The sequence below is a fragment of the Hyperolius riggenbachi genome, chromosome 3 (assembly GCF_040937935.1).
Source record: "Hyperolius riggenbachi isolate aHypRig1 chromosome 3, aHypRig1.pri, whole genome shotgun sequence".
NCBI lineage: Eukaryota > Metazoa > Chordata > Amphibia > Anura > Hyperoliidae > Hyperolius > Hyperolius riggenbachi.
The window spans coordinates 160,480,354-160,496,127 of NC_090648.1; the positions used below are offsets into that span (position 1 = coordinate 160,480,354).

Consider the following 15,774-nt stretch of genomic DNA (forward strand, 5'->3'; position numbering starts at 1 on the left):
TGAGTGACATCACGTCACTGTTCAAATGTGATCAGTTACGCCTGGCATTTTTGGCACACATTTCAAGTAGTTATTTTTCCAGAGTCGGTCGTTGTTCAAAATTGTCAAGAGATGACATACATTCATAGAAGGGGGAAAAAAACAATGTTGATGTATGTTTTGAATTTGGCGCTGGTGGTGTTGATGCTGGCACCAGGTTTTAGGATCGAGATAGAATGCATCACTGAAATGCTCCAGAGACCTCTATTTGATATAACATACTAGATATGAATGTACAGCTGCAATCAGATCTACGCCAGCAGTTTTGGCACTGCAATTACTGAACAGTCCAGGGGCATAACAATAGTCGTCCTCTGTCACATGGTATGGGACTGAAGCCACATGGTGATTGGCTGGCTACTCAGCACTTGCAAACTGAAGAGGAAGTGAAGTGGGACCTGAACTGCCGCCAGGAGCAAGCAATGTATAAAGCTGCGCTCCGTGCCACTCTGCATAATGAACAGGAATGCATAGCAGGTAACTTCGGAAAACTGCACTCAGCGCTGTCATAGCAGCAACGGTATGATGCGTGCTCCGTGCAACAGTAATTCGGGGATAGAACGATCTACAGACCCCGAATTACACCTACCTCCGAGTTGATACAACTCGGAGGGGGAATAGAATTTGATGCCGCCAAGGAGTTTAGCGGCAGCAGGGAGAGCCATCATTTGGCTTGCCCTGTGCCAAACTCACCGGCGGCCATTACATTCGTAAGCCAGAAATGGGCAACCCTAGCTCCCAGGCCCCCTCAGCTCCTGTGGAGGGGAATCCGACAGATCCCTGTGGGGGAAGGGGAGGGGGGTGGGCCAATATAGTCACACCCCTTAAACAGTCACTGATTGCATACAGTTTCAGGCAAATCTGTTCCTTTTTGAGATCACAAAGGCCAATTAGAGAACTGCCTATCAGTGTTATCCAGCCTTTCTCTCTATACATAAAAAATGAAACCAACTGTTTTAGCTCCTTACTGCTTTCAAAAGATAATAATTGGAAATAACTTTGAGTGAGGAGATGGGATTACAGTGGCTGGATAGTAAACTGCTTAACGTGAACCAGTGGTGAGAGTTATATGGAGGCTGCCATATTTATTTCCCTTTAAACAATACTAGTCGCCTGGCTGTCCTGCTGATCCTTTGCTTCTAACACTTAACTGTAAACCCTAAACAAGCATGCAGCAGATCAGGTGTTTCTGACAATATTGTCAGATCTGACAAGATTAACTGCATGCTTGTTTCTGGTGTACTTCAGACACTACTGAAGCCAAATAGATCAGTAGGGCTGCCAGGCAACTGGTATTATTTAAAAGGAAACAAATATGGCAGTCTCCATATCACTCTCAACTCTGGTTCTTCACTGTAAGGGCTCTGCCTGTGACACAGGCAATCTGGATTCAAATCTAGTCTCTTCCTCTTCAGTAAGCCAGAACCTATTCAGTAGGAGACCTTGGGCAAGACTCCCTAACACTGCTACTGCCTATAGTGCGCGTCCTAGTGGCTGCAGCTCTGGTGCTTTGAGTCGGCCAGGAAAAAAAGCGCAATATAACTGCTATTTATCTTGTCTTTTATTTAGCCAGTACAGAAATATAGGTTATTCCCACAGACTTGAAAATTCCTCTGCTGTGTAATAAATTGGTCACTAAATAATTTACTAAAGTACACTTAGACACTTAGTGCTGTAACTCTTAAATCCTGATTTGTGCATCTTAGAAAGACTATATAAATCTAGCTTCTTAGTGTGAAGCAGTGTATGAATGCAGGAGAAACAGATATTAATCAGCCTCATGACTAATGGCTCTTTTGGATGTTAGACACCAAGCAAACAAAAACAACTTTATTCACAACTCACTTTACAGACACAGGATGTAGAAAGATATTTGCTTCAAAAACACACTGCCATCCTTTGTTTTTAGCTAATAATGCATATACAGTGGGTTGCAAAAGTATTCGGCCCCCTTGAAGTTTTCCACATTTTGTCATATTACTGCCACAAACATTAATCAATTTTATTGGAATTCCACATGAAAGACCAACACAAAGTGGTGTACACGTGAGAAGTGGAACAAAAATCATACATAAATCCAAACATTTTCTACAAATAAATAACTGCACAGTGGTGTGTGCATAATTATTCGGCCCCCTTTGATCTGAGTGCAGTCAGTTGCCTATAGACATTGCCTGATGAGTTCTAATGACTAAATAGAGCGCACCTGTGTGTAATCTAATATCAGTACAAATACAGCTGCTCTGTGAGGGCCTCAGAGGTTGTCTAAGAGAATATTGGGAGCAACAACACCGTGAAGTCCAAAGAACACACAAGACAGGTCAGGGACACTGGCGTACCGATAGGCCCTGCAGCACCTGCGCCTATGACGTCACTTCCGGAAGTGACGCCAGACGCCAGAGCGAAGATTATGCGGTGGAACGCAAGGAAGGTATGTATCTGCCCGCCGCTGCCCGCTGCCCACAGTATAACGTTAGCTGGAGGGAAGCGCAGAGGGGAGAGCCCCGAGGTTAGGGAGAGGGGGGATCTTCCCCTCTCCCCGCCGACTGTGGCCAAGGCTTTCCCCTCATGCTGCCACCCCTCCAGCTCCCACACCACGGCCCCGAGCGGGCCCCGAGCGGGCCCCAGGGAGGGGGGGGGGGCCCGCTCTGAAATTTTGCAGGGGGGCCCGGTGGGGCCTAGTTACGCCCCTGGTCAGGGATCAAGTTATTGAGAAATTTAAAGCAGGCTTAGGCTACAAAAAGATTTACAAAGCCTTGAACATCCCACGGAGCGCTGTTCAAGCGATCATTCAGAAATGGAAGGAGTATGGCACAACTGTAGACCTACCAAGATAAGGCCATCCACCTAAACTCACAGGCCGAACAAGGAGAGCGCTGATCAGAAATGCATTCAAGAGGTCCATGGTGACTCTGAACGAGCTGCAGAGATCTACAGCTCAGGTGGGAGACTCTGTCCATAGGAAAACTATTAGTCATGCACTGTACAAAGTTGGCCTTTATGGAAGAGTGGCAAGAAGAAAGGCATTGTTAACAGAAAGCATAAGAAGTCCAGTTTGCAGTTTGCCACAAGCCATGTGGGGGACACAGCAACCATGTGGAAGAAGGTGCTCTTGTCAGATGAGATGAGATGATTGAACTTTTTGGCCAAAATGCAAAACGCTATGTGTGGCGGAAAACTAACACTGCACATCACTCTGAACACACCATCCCCACTGTCAAATATGGTGGTGGCAGCATCATGCTCGGGGGGTGCATCTCTTCAGCAGGGACAGGGAAGCTGGTCAGAGTTGATGGGAAGATGGATGGAGCCAAATACAGGGCAAACTTGGAAGAAAACCGCTTGGAGTCTGCAAAAGACTTGAGACTGGGGTGGAGGTTCACCTTCCAGCAGGACAATGACCCTAAACATAAAGCTAGGGCAACAATGGAATGGTTTAAAACAAAACATATCTATGTGTTAGAATGGCCCAGTCAAAGTCCAGATCTAAATCCAATCTAGAATCTGTGGCAAGATCTGAAAACTGCTGTTCACAAACGCTGTCCATCTAATCTGACTGAGCTGGAGCTGTTTTGCAAAGAAGAATGGGCAAGGGTTTCAGTCTCTAGATGTGCAAAGCTGGTAGAGACATACCCTAAAAGACTGGTGTAACGATTGCGGAATTATTTCCATGATCAGCGCACAAGATGTGCGCTGACACTGCGGAAATCCTCCACAAGCGTGTAATTTGATAGAACCCAGCTTGGGTGCAATGCACCTGTAGAGGGCAATTCCCACCGGCAGATGGAGCTGTGGAGTTCAGACGAGCACAGCCTCTGCACGGCCACAGATGCCAGAAGGGAATTGTACGAGTTGAAGCAATGCAGGGCAAGATAGCCCTTAAAGAGAGAGAGCACAGAGACAGAATAAATGTGTGTCCACCAATCTAGTCGCCACCCAGCGACGGTGAACACACCTCAGCAGAAACAAAGTATGAACGCAATCGCAAGACTGGCGATTGCCAACAGACACAAGACCGAGCAGGACAGAGCACGAGAGTAGCAAAAGGCACAGCAAGCAACAACAATAAGAACATCAAGGAAAATAACAAACGCTAGCTAAACGCGAACACCGCACTCATTCGCAACAGCGAACGCGTTTAAGACACCATCACTGCGCATTAGGTGCCCAGTGATAAGCGTGCCACCCTAACTAACCAATGTAACACAAACACGAAAAAGAGAACGCGAACGCTTGCTAAACGGTTACCTCACCGAGCCTACAGCAAGCGTTTGTTCCAGACAAGACAGACAGAAGGAGTAACCAGTAGCAACCGCAGCTCTGGCCTACACTCCCAGACAGAGCACAGAAGGAACCACCGCTGCTACAGCGGATGCAATCCAGACAGACAGATGGGGCTACCAGTAGCAACCGCTGCTCTAGCTAGCACCCCTAAGGCAGAATACAGAAGGAGGCACTGCCACTACCACTAGGGCGAATGCGATCCAGACAGATGGAGCAGCCAGTAGCAACCGCAGCTCTGGCTTACACTCCCAGACAGACAGAACGATTTCCTGTCGACCGCCGCTGGCGACAAGACAATCGCAACAGAGAGACAGTACAGGGCAAAACAGATAATACAACCTGACTGCACTAGAAGGGATGCCTAGTGCAGGCCCAAGGAATTACTCTAAAATAATCTTTAGCAAACAAACAAGGCTGATACTCCAGGAGAGTTAGCAGGAACAAACCATCATGACCAGCCAGGAATTCTGGGAGCAAATGGTTTTTGTACTGCAAGCCATCAGAGAAAGCAGCTAGGCAATTTGCACGACAAGTAGATGCAAATTCCTCACCAGCAGAGCAACTCTGAAACTTGCAAAGCGAAGACAGGTCTCTTGACTGCAGGACTCAGACCTAAAGAATGGACAAACAGCTGTCTGCCCGTGCAGACAGCTGAGCAGATCATTACAACTGGCAGCTGTAATTGCAGCAAAAGGTGGTTCTACAAAGTATTGACTCAGGGGGCTGAATAATTACGCACACCCCACTTTGCAGTTATTTATTTGTAAAAAATGTTTGGAATGATGTATGATTTTCGATCCACTTCTCACGTGTACTCCACTTTGTATTAGTCTTTTACTTGGAATTCCAATAAAATTGATGCATGTTTGTGGCAGTAATATGACAAAATGTGGAAAACTTCAAGGGGGCCGAATACTTTTGCAACCCACTGTATATGCACATACTAGACTGTTGTTGCTAAATACACATTTCAACACCCCCACTCAACAACTGCTTCTTTTGTCATTCCAATTGTGAATGAAAGTCAACAAACTTATCTCTGGATAGTGGCTTTGTCATAGCATCTGCTGCCATCTTCTCAGTCTCTGCTCCATTAGGTCATGGATATAATGATGCCTCACATCAAAATGCTGAGTTCTGAGTGTAGATATGGTCACTGTCTTCAAGCTTAATTAATCCATCTATCGTTGTCCTCAAATAAAACTGTTGATTGCGATACTGGCTTCCAACGATCCTCAAGTAGTTGCCCTAACCAAATACTTTCTTGTCTGGCATATGCAGCAGAAATATATTCTGCCTCCGTAGAAGACAAAGCCACTGTAACTTGCTTCTTGCTGGGCCAGGATGCTGTGAGGTTTAAAGAGACTCTGTAACAAAAATTTCATCCTGTTTTCTACCATCCTACAAGTTCCTAAACCTGTTCTAATGTGCTCTGGCTTACTGCAGCACTTTCTACTATCACCATCTCTGTAATAAATCAGCTAATCTTTCCCCTGTCGGACTTGTCGCCCTGTGTCTGGAAGGCTGCCAACTTCAGTGTTGTGGATCTGTGATACACGCCCCCCTCCAGGCCCCCTCTATGCACACTCCTGTGTGTGTGTGTGTGTTATTTACATTAGCCAGCTTTTCTCTGCTCTCTTGTCTTTTACAAGCTGGGTAAATCCTCCTCTGTTGTGAAAGGAGTCACATACTGAGGAATTACTGACACCGGGCAGAGCTGTCTGCAGGAAGAAACAATCAGCTTGTAACTCTTTAGTGGGTGAGAGCTGCAGGGGGAAAGAAACACACAAATGATCTCTTGAGATTCAAAAGGAATGCTGTATACAGCCTGCTTGTGTATGGGTGTATTTTCTATGTGTGGACATACTGTACATCAACCTACTTCCTGTTTTGGTGGCCATTTTGTTTGTTTACAAACAAACTTCTTAAAACTGATTTTGACTAATTTTAATGCGGCAGGGAGCGGCGAAATTGTGACAGAGGGGAATAGGAGATGTCCCCTAACACACTGGTTTGTTTACTTTTGTGCGATTTTAACAATACAGATTCTCTTTAAGTCACCACTTCCTGTCAATTTTAAGGTGGCCATATACTGGTCGATATGGCCAGCAGATAGATCCCTCTAGGATCATTATGTGATCAGAGAGGGTTTTATCTGTTTGAAGCCCTCCACACACTACACACAGATTTTCAATAGATTTCAGCATGTAGCTCACCTGTCTGCCACATTGGTCCCTGTCTCTACTTTCCCTGAGAGCTGTTCCTTCTTCACTCCTGAGGCGCTCGTGAGATGTGAGGACAGACACTAGGGGCAGCGTGGCATGTACCTTACGTGACCACTAGAGGTCTGTAGTGTTATTTACGTCACACAGGTAGCCCAGGACACGAAGGCAGAATTGTGGCGAAGGGACACAGAGGCATCTAGGGGCTGGAGAAAGCACCAGGTAAGTAAATTTGCTTTAATTTTATTTGCCTCATGTATCCTTTAAGTGTGCCCAAATGCCTAAAAAAGGGCATTTGGGCACACAGGTACCCCGGAACACTAATTAGTGTTTTCAGGTCCTAATGTGGGAACATGGCACAGCAAGTCTGTGTCCACAACATGACTAAGGCAGAGCTGGTGTTTAGTAAGTTGGGTGGTTAGAGGGTGTACTAGAAAGTCCTGGTAGTTTTGTGGGCTTGTTTTTCAAAACAAGCGCTGCAGGGAAGTTAATAAGGCTGTACACATAATGCAGCCTTACCTTTTACAGAAACTGTCAAGTTTGATTGAGGTTGAAGGGGGCACAAAGAACCACCAAGGGGTCTTTGTACCACTTTACCAATGTATATATAACCCCTAAACAATGTTTTTTTATTTAAATCGTGAGCCTGGAGATAGATACAGAAAAGATTCTGGGCAACACGGTGGAGAAGTAGTTAGCACTCACGCAGTACTGGATCCTCTATTGGAATTTCAGCCAGGGCACTCTCTGCATTGAGTTTGTAGGTTCCCACCCAACTTACCAAACACCAGCTCTGCCTTAGTCATGTTGTGGACACAAACTTCCTGTGCCCATGTTCCCACGTTAGAAACTGAAAACACTAATTAGTGTTCCGGGGTACCTGTCTGCCCAAATGCCCTTTTTTAGGCATCAGGGCACACTTAAAAAAAATCAAATTATAGCTAATTTACTTACCTGGTGCTTTCTCCAGCCCCTAGATGCCTCTGTGTCCCCCGCCACAGAGGATAATAAATAATATTCTGCCTCCGTGGAATTATTACAAGCACAGTACCAATAAAGAGCTAATACTGCCATTGGGGGAGGGCCCCTCTGGCCCAAGGGCCCCAGTGCGGTCATAACCTCTGCAACCCCTATTGCTGCGCCACTGTCTGCAGCCATTAATACAACTGCTTCCAAAATGCTAGCGACCGACAAGTGCTGCAAAAGAGCTGCCAGTGGACCCCCGGCCTAAGAGCTTTGCTGCGTTTTGCAGATCGTGTGCAATCCGCAGAGTGCAAGGTTACTGGCTTTCTAGTGGAAATTGTGCTGGTACGTTTGCATTAGTGCAATGTGATTTCAATAGATTTTCCCCTGTCACAAACCTCGGTCCGGCTGCATTTTGTGTGTGTTTGAACTTGTGTAGAAAGTAATGGAGCACAGGAAAATCGCAGAGCAATTTAAAAATAAAAAAAAAAATCCCTCACTTTTTTATTTTTTCTGTCACAAATCACAAACACAATTGTGCCGTGAAATCCATTGGAATAAAGGGTAATTGTGTCAGCAACACGGTAAGGTAAAATCGCCTTGTAGCACATTTGCGTTTGCAGTCGTGATATCTACTGGTATACAACTCTACTAACGTTTGTACAGAAATGACTTGACTAACTATTCCAATCCAGCTGATTGACTGAAAATAACTGAAGATAAAAGCTAAATTGAGGAGGAATACATGTTCAAATGACAAAACCCTACAAATCAGAGAGTCTTATGGAAAAGGAGCTGTGTTAGGGCTCTCTCCCACTTGCAAGTACAATCGCAAGCTCAATTGTACTGCTTTTGTGAATGCGAAACCTGCTTTTTCCATTCACCACGATTGCGCCGTGAACCGTCGGGAATGAAATGTGATCACATGAATATCATGTAGGCAGATGATTGCATTTGTGAAAAAAATCGAATGCGCTAATAGAAAAGAAACAGCACGTGAGGTGCTGTTGCAATCTTCAACAGCACAGCTGCAAGGGAAAAAGCAACCTTAATGTCACCAATGTCTGCAAAAGGGGGACTGCAGAGGCTCAGCAAGGCATAGGCTGGGAAGGACACAATGGAGAGGTAAGTAGGCTGCTGTTACCGTAACCCGTCATTTTATTTTATATATAGACAATTCAGGTTCATGTTAAGGGCCCGTTTCCACTAGCTGCAAATTTACATCGCATCAAAACTGAAGCCAATGCATTTCAATGGAGAAGTTTACATTGCATACAAATTTTCATTTTCGATACAACCCGGGAAAATTATGGATGGCATGCTGCAGATATCCGCAGTACACATGTGATTCCACAAGGCAAAAACAGACGGCCGCATCCGATCTTCCGTAAGACAACTGGAAGTCACCTGCAACTATATGTGGCGCGATGCGAAGCGATCGCATTTTGAAACATGCCCTTAAGGCGCTATTCCTGATACTACAGATCTCCTGTTAACCCCTTGTTTGCCTGATGAAGCAGGCTTGACCTGCGAAACGCGTTGCATTTCCTTTTGGGGTATCGTATAATAAATGTGTCTATTTATATATAAACAGGACGTCTGGTCTGCTTTTGGGAGGCAAGCCCACCACTTCCTCCTAGCAATCTTTTAAAATTTTTATGAATTTTTACCCTGCTGGCGCCTCTGTACAACATACAAATACATTGCGTCCACTCCTGGTGGATGGGAGTGCTATCTCCTTTTCCCAATTCTACAGAGAGCAACTTCTTAGCCCTGAGTGAGGACAGGCTTTATCTCCTCACCTGCCTTTATAGTGGTTACCTGGACGGTAACCCATGTTTGTGAGTATAATCATTCTCACTTTATCATTTATCAAACATTCTTGACATACTACGCTATATTGGGCTCTCGGTTTTTCCGTTTCAATGCCCTTAAGGTGGCCACACACCATACAATTAAAAGATCCAATATTACACCAATTCAATAAACACGATCGGTTGTCTGGAAAAATCGAAAGCTTTTATTTGCTTTCGATCGAGAAATCCGAATTCCCCGTTTTTGTTTTATTTTCTTTTGAGTTTGGACATGTTGGAAAATTCAGACCAATTTTATCAAGAATTGTATGGTGTGCGATGGATTGTGAAATTGTATTCAACCAGATAAAATTGTATGTAACTATTCAGTACACACCAAACTTTATTTTGTCACTTTTTTCTCTTTATTTTTCTAACCAACCAGTTTTTTTTGGAGTTTACAATCTTTTATCCCGAAATTGCTGCAATCTCGAAAATACATGTATGGTACTTCAAAGATTCTGACCGAAACTTTCGATCAATCTGAAAATTGTATTGGAATGCTCAAATTGAACAAAAATAAAATTGTATGGTGTGTAGCCAGACTTCACTGATGGTCCTTGTACAGTTAATGCATTTGTATGCTTTAGTGTGCGTTAGTATGCATTAGTACACATTCTTTTCCATAGCAGTGCATTGATTGTGAAAAAACTTTCTGTTAAAACGCGTATAGTGGGAACTGTGCCATAGGAAAACATGTCTCAAAATCAGGAATTACACTCAACGGCCCCCAACAATAGGGTGATGTGTGCAGAAATAGTTCCAGGTACCTCTGGAATTCCAATAGCAAACAAAGCAAAGTGTAGAAATCTGCACCCCCTTGAGAAGTGGTTCAAGTTTTATTTATTTTAAAAAGACAAACATATAAAAAGAAATAATGTGCTGCACCAGTCCACTGTTTCAGGCTGGCACCCGTTTTCAAGCCGCCCTCAACTTGGCGACTTGAAAAAGGTTGTCAGCCTGAAACAGTGGACTGTTGCTGCACATCAGTTAATTTAAAATGTTTGTCTTTTTGATATAAATAAAACTTGAACGACTTTTCAAGGTGGTGCGGATTTCTACACTTTGCTTTGCCATAGGAAAACATGGGCATTACTTTGAAAATCAGTTTTCTTTCAGTTACAACTGAGAGCAACTAATTAAGTGTAAAATGGGCCTAACTGCAACTTCCCATTTCCCAAATAACAATAAAACAAAAGTGACGTTTTATCTAACCCTGATGTAACAGTTTAACTGATACCTTATGCTGGGATTACACCATGCAATTTTCTGTTGGATTTTTCTGTTAGATTCTCTAATGCTGGGCATACACGGTTCGACGCTAGCTTATCAATCGAGCCGCTGATGGCCTGATTGATGATATCCGACGTGTCCGATCACCACAGGGATCGATTCCGCACTCGATACCCGTGGGCGGACAATAGCGGCGAATCGAGCGGAAGATAAGAAGCGCTGGCAGGGACGAGCGGGAATCGATCCGGGTGCACGCGTGGACGAGCGGGGACGTGGCGGGGACGTGCCGGGAGTCGATCCGGCGGCTAATTGGCCGCCGGATCGACCTGTGTATGCCCAGCATAAGTTCAACATGTTGGAAATGTATCTATCTTACCATTTATCTGCCGAGCTATTAGGCATTGTTCTCCTTAGCAGGAGATGACCAGAAGACAATGCACCAGAGATAATCACCATTCTCTACAGAAAATAATCTAATTATTCATTCTAACAGAAAATCTAACAGAAGAATGTAATGCTGGGGATACACGGTACGTTTCTGTAACGTGTATTGATCAGCTGATCCAGCCAGCTGATAATATTCAGCTGGTCTGATCACGCTGCTCGACCCCAACCCGCTCGATCCCCGCCGGCGGACAATGGCAGGGAATCGAGCAGCTGATAAGGAGCGCCGGCGGGGACGAGCGGTAATCGATCCGCGCGGACGACCGGGGACATGGCGAGGGTCGATCCGGCGGCTAATTAGCCGCCGGATCGACCCGTGTATTACCAGCATAACAGAAAAATTGTATGGTGTAATCCCAGCATAAAGGTGGCCACTAATGCTCCAATCTTTTTCATCCAATTTTACCATTTCTATGTAATATAAGGTAACTGCTTTAAGTATCCATTCAGAATATTCACTCAATTTACCCTTATACTACATAGATTTGGTAAGATTAGATGAAAAAGATTGGATCATTAGTGGCCACCATTACACTACCCTGTAATAAACTTAGTTTGACTCTAAACACACATTCCGCACTGCATTGATCTAGTGCCAGTAATAAAATGTCATCCCAAAATGATCTTTAGTAATCCCCAACATGCCAGGCATATTTTGATTATCTGACCAGCTAGGCAAATATCACCCTTTATTTCACCCCGTTCAGCTGAGATTAACTCATTTCTAGAGGAACTTGCGCTGTGGCTAAGCGATATGTCAGCCAGATCCCAGACCTACTTCTCAAGGTTACAGCAACACCAATGTGGTTCAAACAAAGGAAGCAGAAACACCTAACCTGGATTCCAAAATGGCTTTATTTAGTCACATCAGTACATGTATTAGGCTGTTGGGTGTGTCACCTTGAGTCCCCCACCTGGGCAGCCCCAAGTTTGCATGATGTCACTGGATTTAATGGAATACGGGCTCTGTTTTAGGGACTACAGTGGCCCGCACGGAGGGAAGGACACCCACAAGAAGGGGCCATCAAGTGTATGAGAACATAAAGAATAAGCAATTACCTGTAACCAGAGGCGTATCTAGAGAGGTGCAGACATGGCTTGTGCCATGAGTGCCACAGCACCATGGGCGCCATACCTGCTCCTGTGCCGCCATGCTTGCCCCCATGTCTCCCCATCACTTAGAATTCAGATCAGATTAATTTGGTCATCTGGGGAACATGGCTACTCAGCAATATCACGAGCAAAAAAACACAGGCAACCATAACACATGTTTGTGAGAAAGGATGCTGTTTTTAGAAGGGGAGGGGGCTCTTACCTGGGTGGGGCGGAGGGGGGGGGGGGTGCAATTTCATTGTTTGCCATAGGCTCTATATCACCCAGATATGCCCCTGCCTGTAAATTTTACCTATTTTTTTTTGTCCCCTCGAGTACACTTCTAAAGAGAACTGAAGGGAATGGGATATGGAGGCTGCCATATTTATTTCCATTTAAGTAATACCAGTTGCCTGGCAGCCCTGCTGTTCTATTTGGCTGCAGTAGTGTCTGAATAACACCAGAAACAAGCGGGCGGCTAATCTTGTCAGACCTGACAATAATGTCAGAAACATCTGATCTGCTGCATGCTTGTTCAGGGTCTATGGCTAAAAGTATTTGAGGCAAAGGGTCAGCAGGACAGCCTGACAACTGGTCTTGCTTCAAAGGAAATAAATATGCAGCCTTCATTACCTTTCACTTCAGTTGTCCTTTAAATTAGACTTGAGGCGACATGTGACATGATGAGATAAACATCTGTATGTGCAGTGCAAAACATATCAATTGCGAAGCTGTTTTACTTGTTTTATTTTGCTGCCTGAAAGAGTTAATTTTTAGGCATGGAAGTGACAGTTTCTGTCTTGTTGGTGCCTTGTCGGGAATATTGTAAACCTCACTTAGCAAATTGCAGCCATAAAAGTTTTCCTAGCCAAATTCAACTTCTGAGTACAGGGAGGGATACAAAAAGGTCAATAGTTCATGTATTTTCATTTAGGGACACTTAATAGGCTGCCACTGAGCAGAGACAACAACAAAATATTCAATCCACTTTGTAAATGTTTAAATATAAAATGAAACCATGGGATATCTAAAAAAAGTAATTTTTAGAAGTAGGGGGATAAATACAATTGTTTATATCATCAATGTTTTTTCACCTCGGGTTCAGTTTAAAGAGACTCTGTAACAAAATGTTGTGCCTTATTTCTTCTGTCCTATAAGTTCCTATTACTGTTCTAATGTGGTCTGTCTTACTGCAGCCTTTCTTACTTGCACTGTCTCTGTAATAAATCTTATCTCCTTTCCTCTGTCGTGTCTGTCGGGCTAAGGCTGGAATGTGTGGAATGTGCAGCACTGCTTGTCATTGGCAGAAGCTTTACACACCCCCTCCAAGCTCTGCATGAGTCACACAGTAAGCTAGTTCTCAGCCTATGATACTGTGGTTAGAAGCCAGTCTTTTGTTTGTACACACTGCCTAAAACGGTTAATTACAAGCCAGGATTGCAGCAGGGAGTGGCAGAAACAGCACAGAGGGGCACAGGAGAAAATAAGGAATAGAATGGTATGCTTTTTATTGTAAGAATATTAGAGTACAGATTCTCTTTAAGGCAACTTCCACACCAGTCTTCAAGGGCCGAGGTCCTCATACACTTTTGGTACATCTCAAATGAATTGATGGGACTGAATCAGGAAAGGTGTGCTTCATCATGTAGAACACATTTCTCAATTTCTCTGTCCATCCTAACCACTTGCATGGATTCAGTTCTCGTGTACGGTGGGACATGGAAAAATATAAACTCCTTGTCTCCTTCTGCAGGTGTGTAACTCAAAGAGCACTTGTATGAAAAAGAGGCCTGCAACAGCAGCACAGGCTGACATTAACCAAACTACATCAATGAATCCCACACACAACAAAAGGAAAAAAAATAAACAATTCTGAACACTTAAAAAATAAATAAAATAAAATTGTATGTGCCTCCTAGTTCCAGCATGGTTCAGTGGGGACTGGGGAAGCAGACTTTTTTGGGAGACACCTCTCACTTCCTAATTTTGATGGTGTGGTAGAAAGAGACAAACTCGCTCCAGGAAGGATTTTGTCTTTTTGACAGAAAAAAAATAAATACCAGATTTTAACATTTCCTTATATGCAAACGTAAAACAGATATATTGCCAGGGGTTTCCCTGTAACAGAAAACATGTCCATGAATCTTGTCACTGTTCTCTGGGAACTGTGATTGAGCATCCCGAAAGGTTTAAGAAATTATCCGCATTTATATTACCGGTACTCTAGTCTATGCCTATGTTTGTGATTCATTCTGATGGGCGACAGATTGAATGCTTCCACAGTCACACACTGCCTCCCTGTGGCTTGATAAGCTAAGATGTTTTACATGTTAGGACAAAAAGCACTGCTATGTTTGGCTTAGTAAGCACAACTGTATGTGAGCATCGGAAACAAGGAGTCCTTTACATTCCCCAATACAGTGATCACATTTTTGTATCAATGCACAGGGTTTTTATTTAATAACCATTATTCTATATGGTGCCACTGCATTTCCCTGCATATGTTCAAAGCCCAGCTAAACCCTGAACTGTCAACAAAAAAATTATATTAGCAATCAGATTGATAGTGGAATATAAGCAGTTGATAGACGCAAAGTGGTAGAAAGAATATATTTTTAATAGGCCAAATGTGCTTCTCACATCACTACAGTGTGCTTCTTCCTCTCTGCTCTGGTTTTCAGGTGGTCTGCCTATACAATTCTTTGTGACTCGCGAATGCGCAAACAGCTCCCCTTGACAGGAGCGCGATTGATGGTGGCATGCGTATGGGGCCACACATGCGCAGTAGCCTGCAATCAAGCTGGGTTGTGGATTTTTCTGATGACTGCGGCACAAAGGAGAGGATTTTGAAGACACTAAGGGCCCTTAAAGACTACATACAGCTGGAAGAAGACCCACATAGGTAAAAGTCCATTCTTTTTGTCCCAGTTCAGGTGTACTTAAATATATTCTAAATTACTGATCTAAAACAATTATGCTCATTAGCTGTTCAGATTATAACAAGTTATAACAAGGTGGCGCTGTAGATGGATGCCTCTGCTCCAGGGCTTTGGCCCTTTCTCTCCTTTCCCCCCAATTCCCCTACCTTAAAGAGTAACTGTTAGGCATAAAATTAAAAATCAGTTCTCTATTTTTATCTGGTAAACACGTAATAAGGATGCTAACCAGGCAATCCAAAAGTTAAAAATCACTCTTATGGTGGCCATACATGGTACAATAAAAACGTTCGATTATCCCGTTTATTCGATCTAAATGATCGAATCGAATGAAAGTTGAAAATATATATTTTTTTCCGATCAAGAAATTCGAACGATTATCCCGTTTTTTTTCGAGAAAAATCAGATCGGACATGCTGGAAAAATCGTTATATTCAATCTAACGGAATAATCGAACTAAATTATCTAATCGAAAAAAATGAAAAATTGTACCATGTATGGCCATCATTAGGCCATGTATGGCCATCATTTCGATTAGATAATTTAGATCGATTATTCCGTTAGATCGAATATAACGATTTTTCCAGCATGTCCGATCTGATTTTTCTCGAAAAAAACGGGATAATCGTTCGAATTTCTTGATCGAAATTTTTTTTTTCAACTTTCAGTTGATTCGATCATTTAGATCGAATAAACGGGATAATCGAA

General features: G+C 43.6%; 1 long non-coding RNA gene across 1 annotated transcript in view; it reads left to right on the plus strand.

Moving 5' to 3' along the window:
* The window catches only part of LOC137561203 (uncharacterized), a 46,283-nt gene that overhangs the window by 23,212 nt on the left and 7,297 nt on the right, over positions 1–15,774 (plus strand). The window contains exon 2 of the long non-coding RNA XR_011029925.1: positions 14,812–15,032. This is a non-coding gene — a long non-coding RNA (uncharacterized lncRNA). The remainder of the gene's footprint in view (positions 1–14,811; positions 15,033–15,774) is intronic.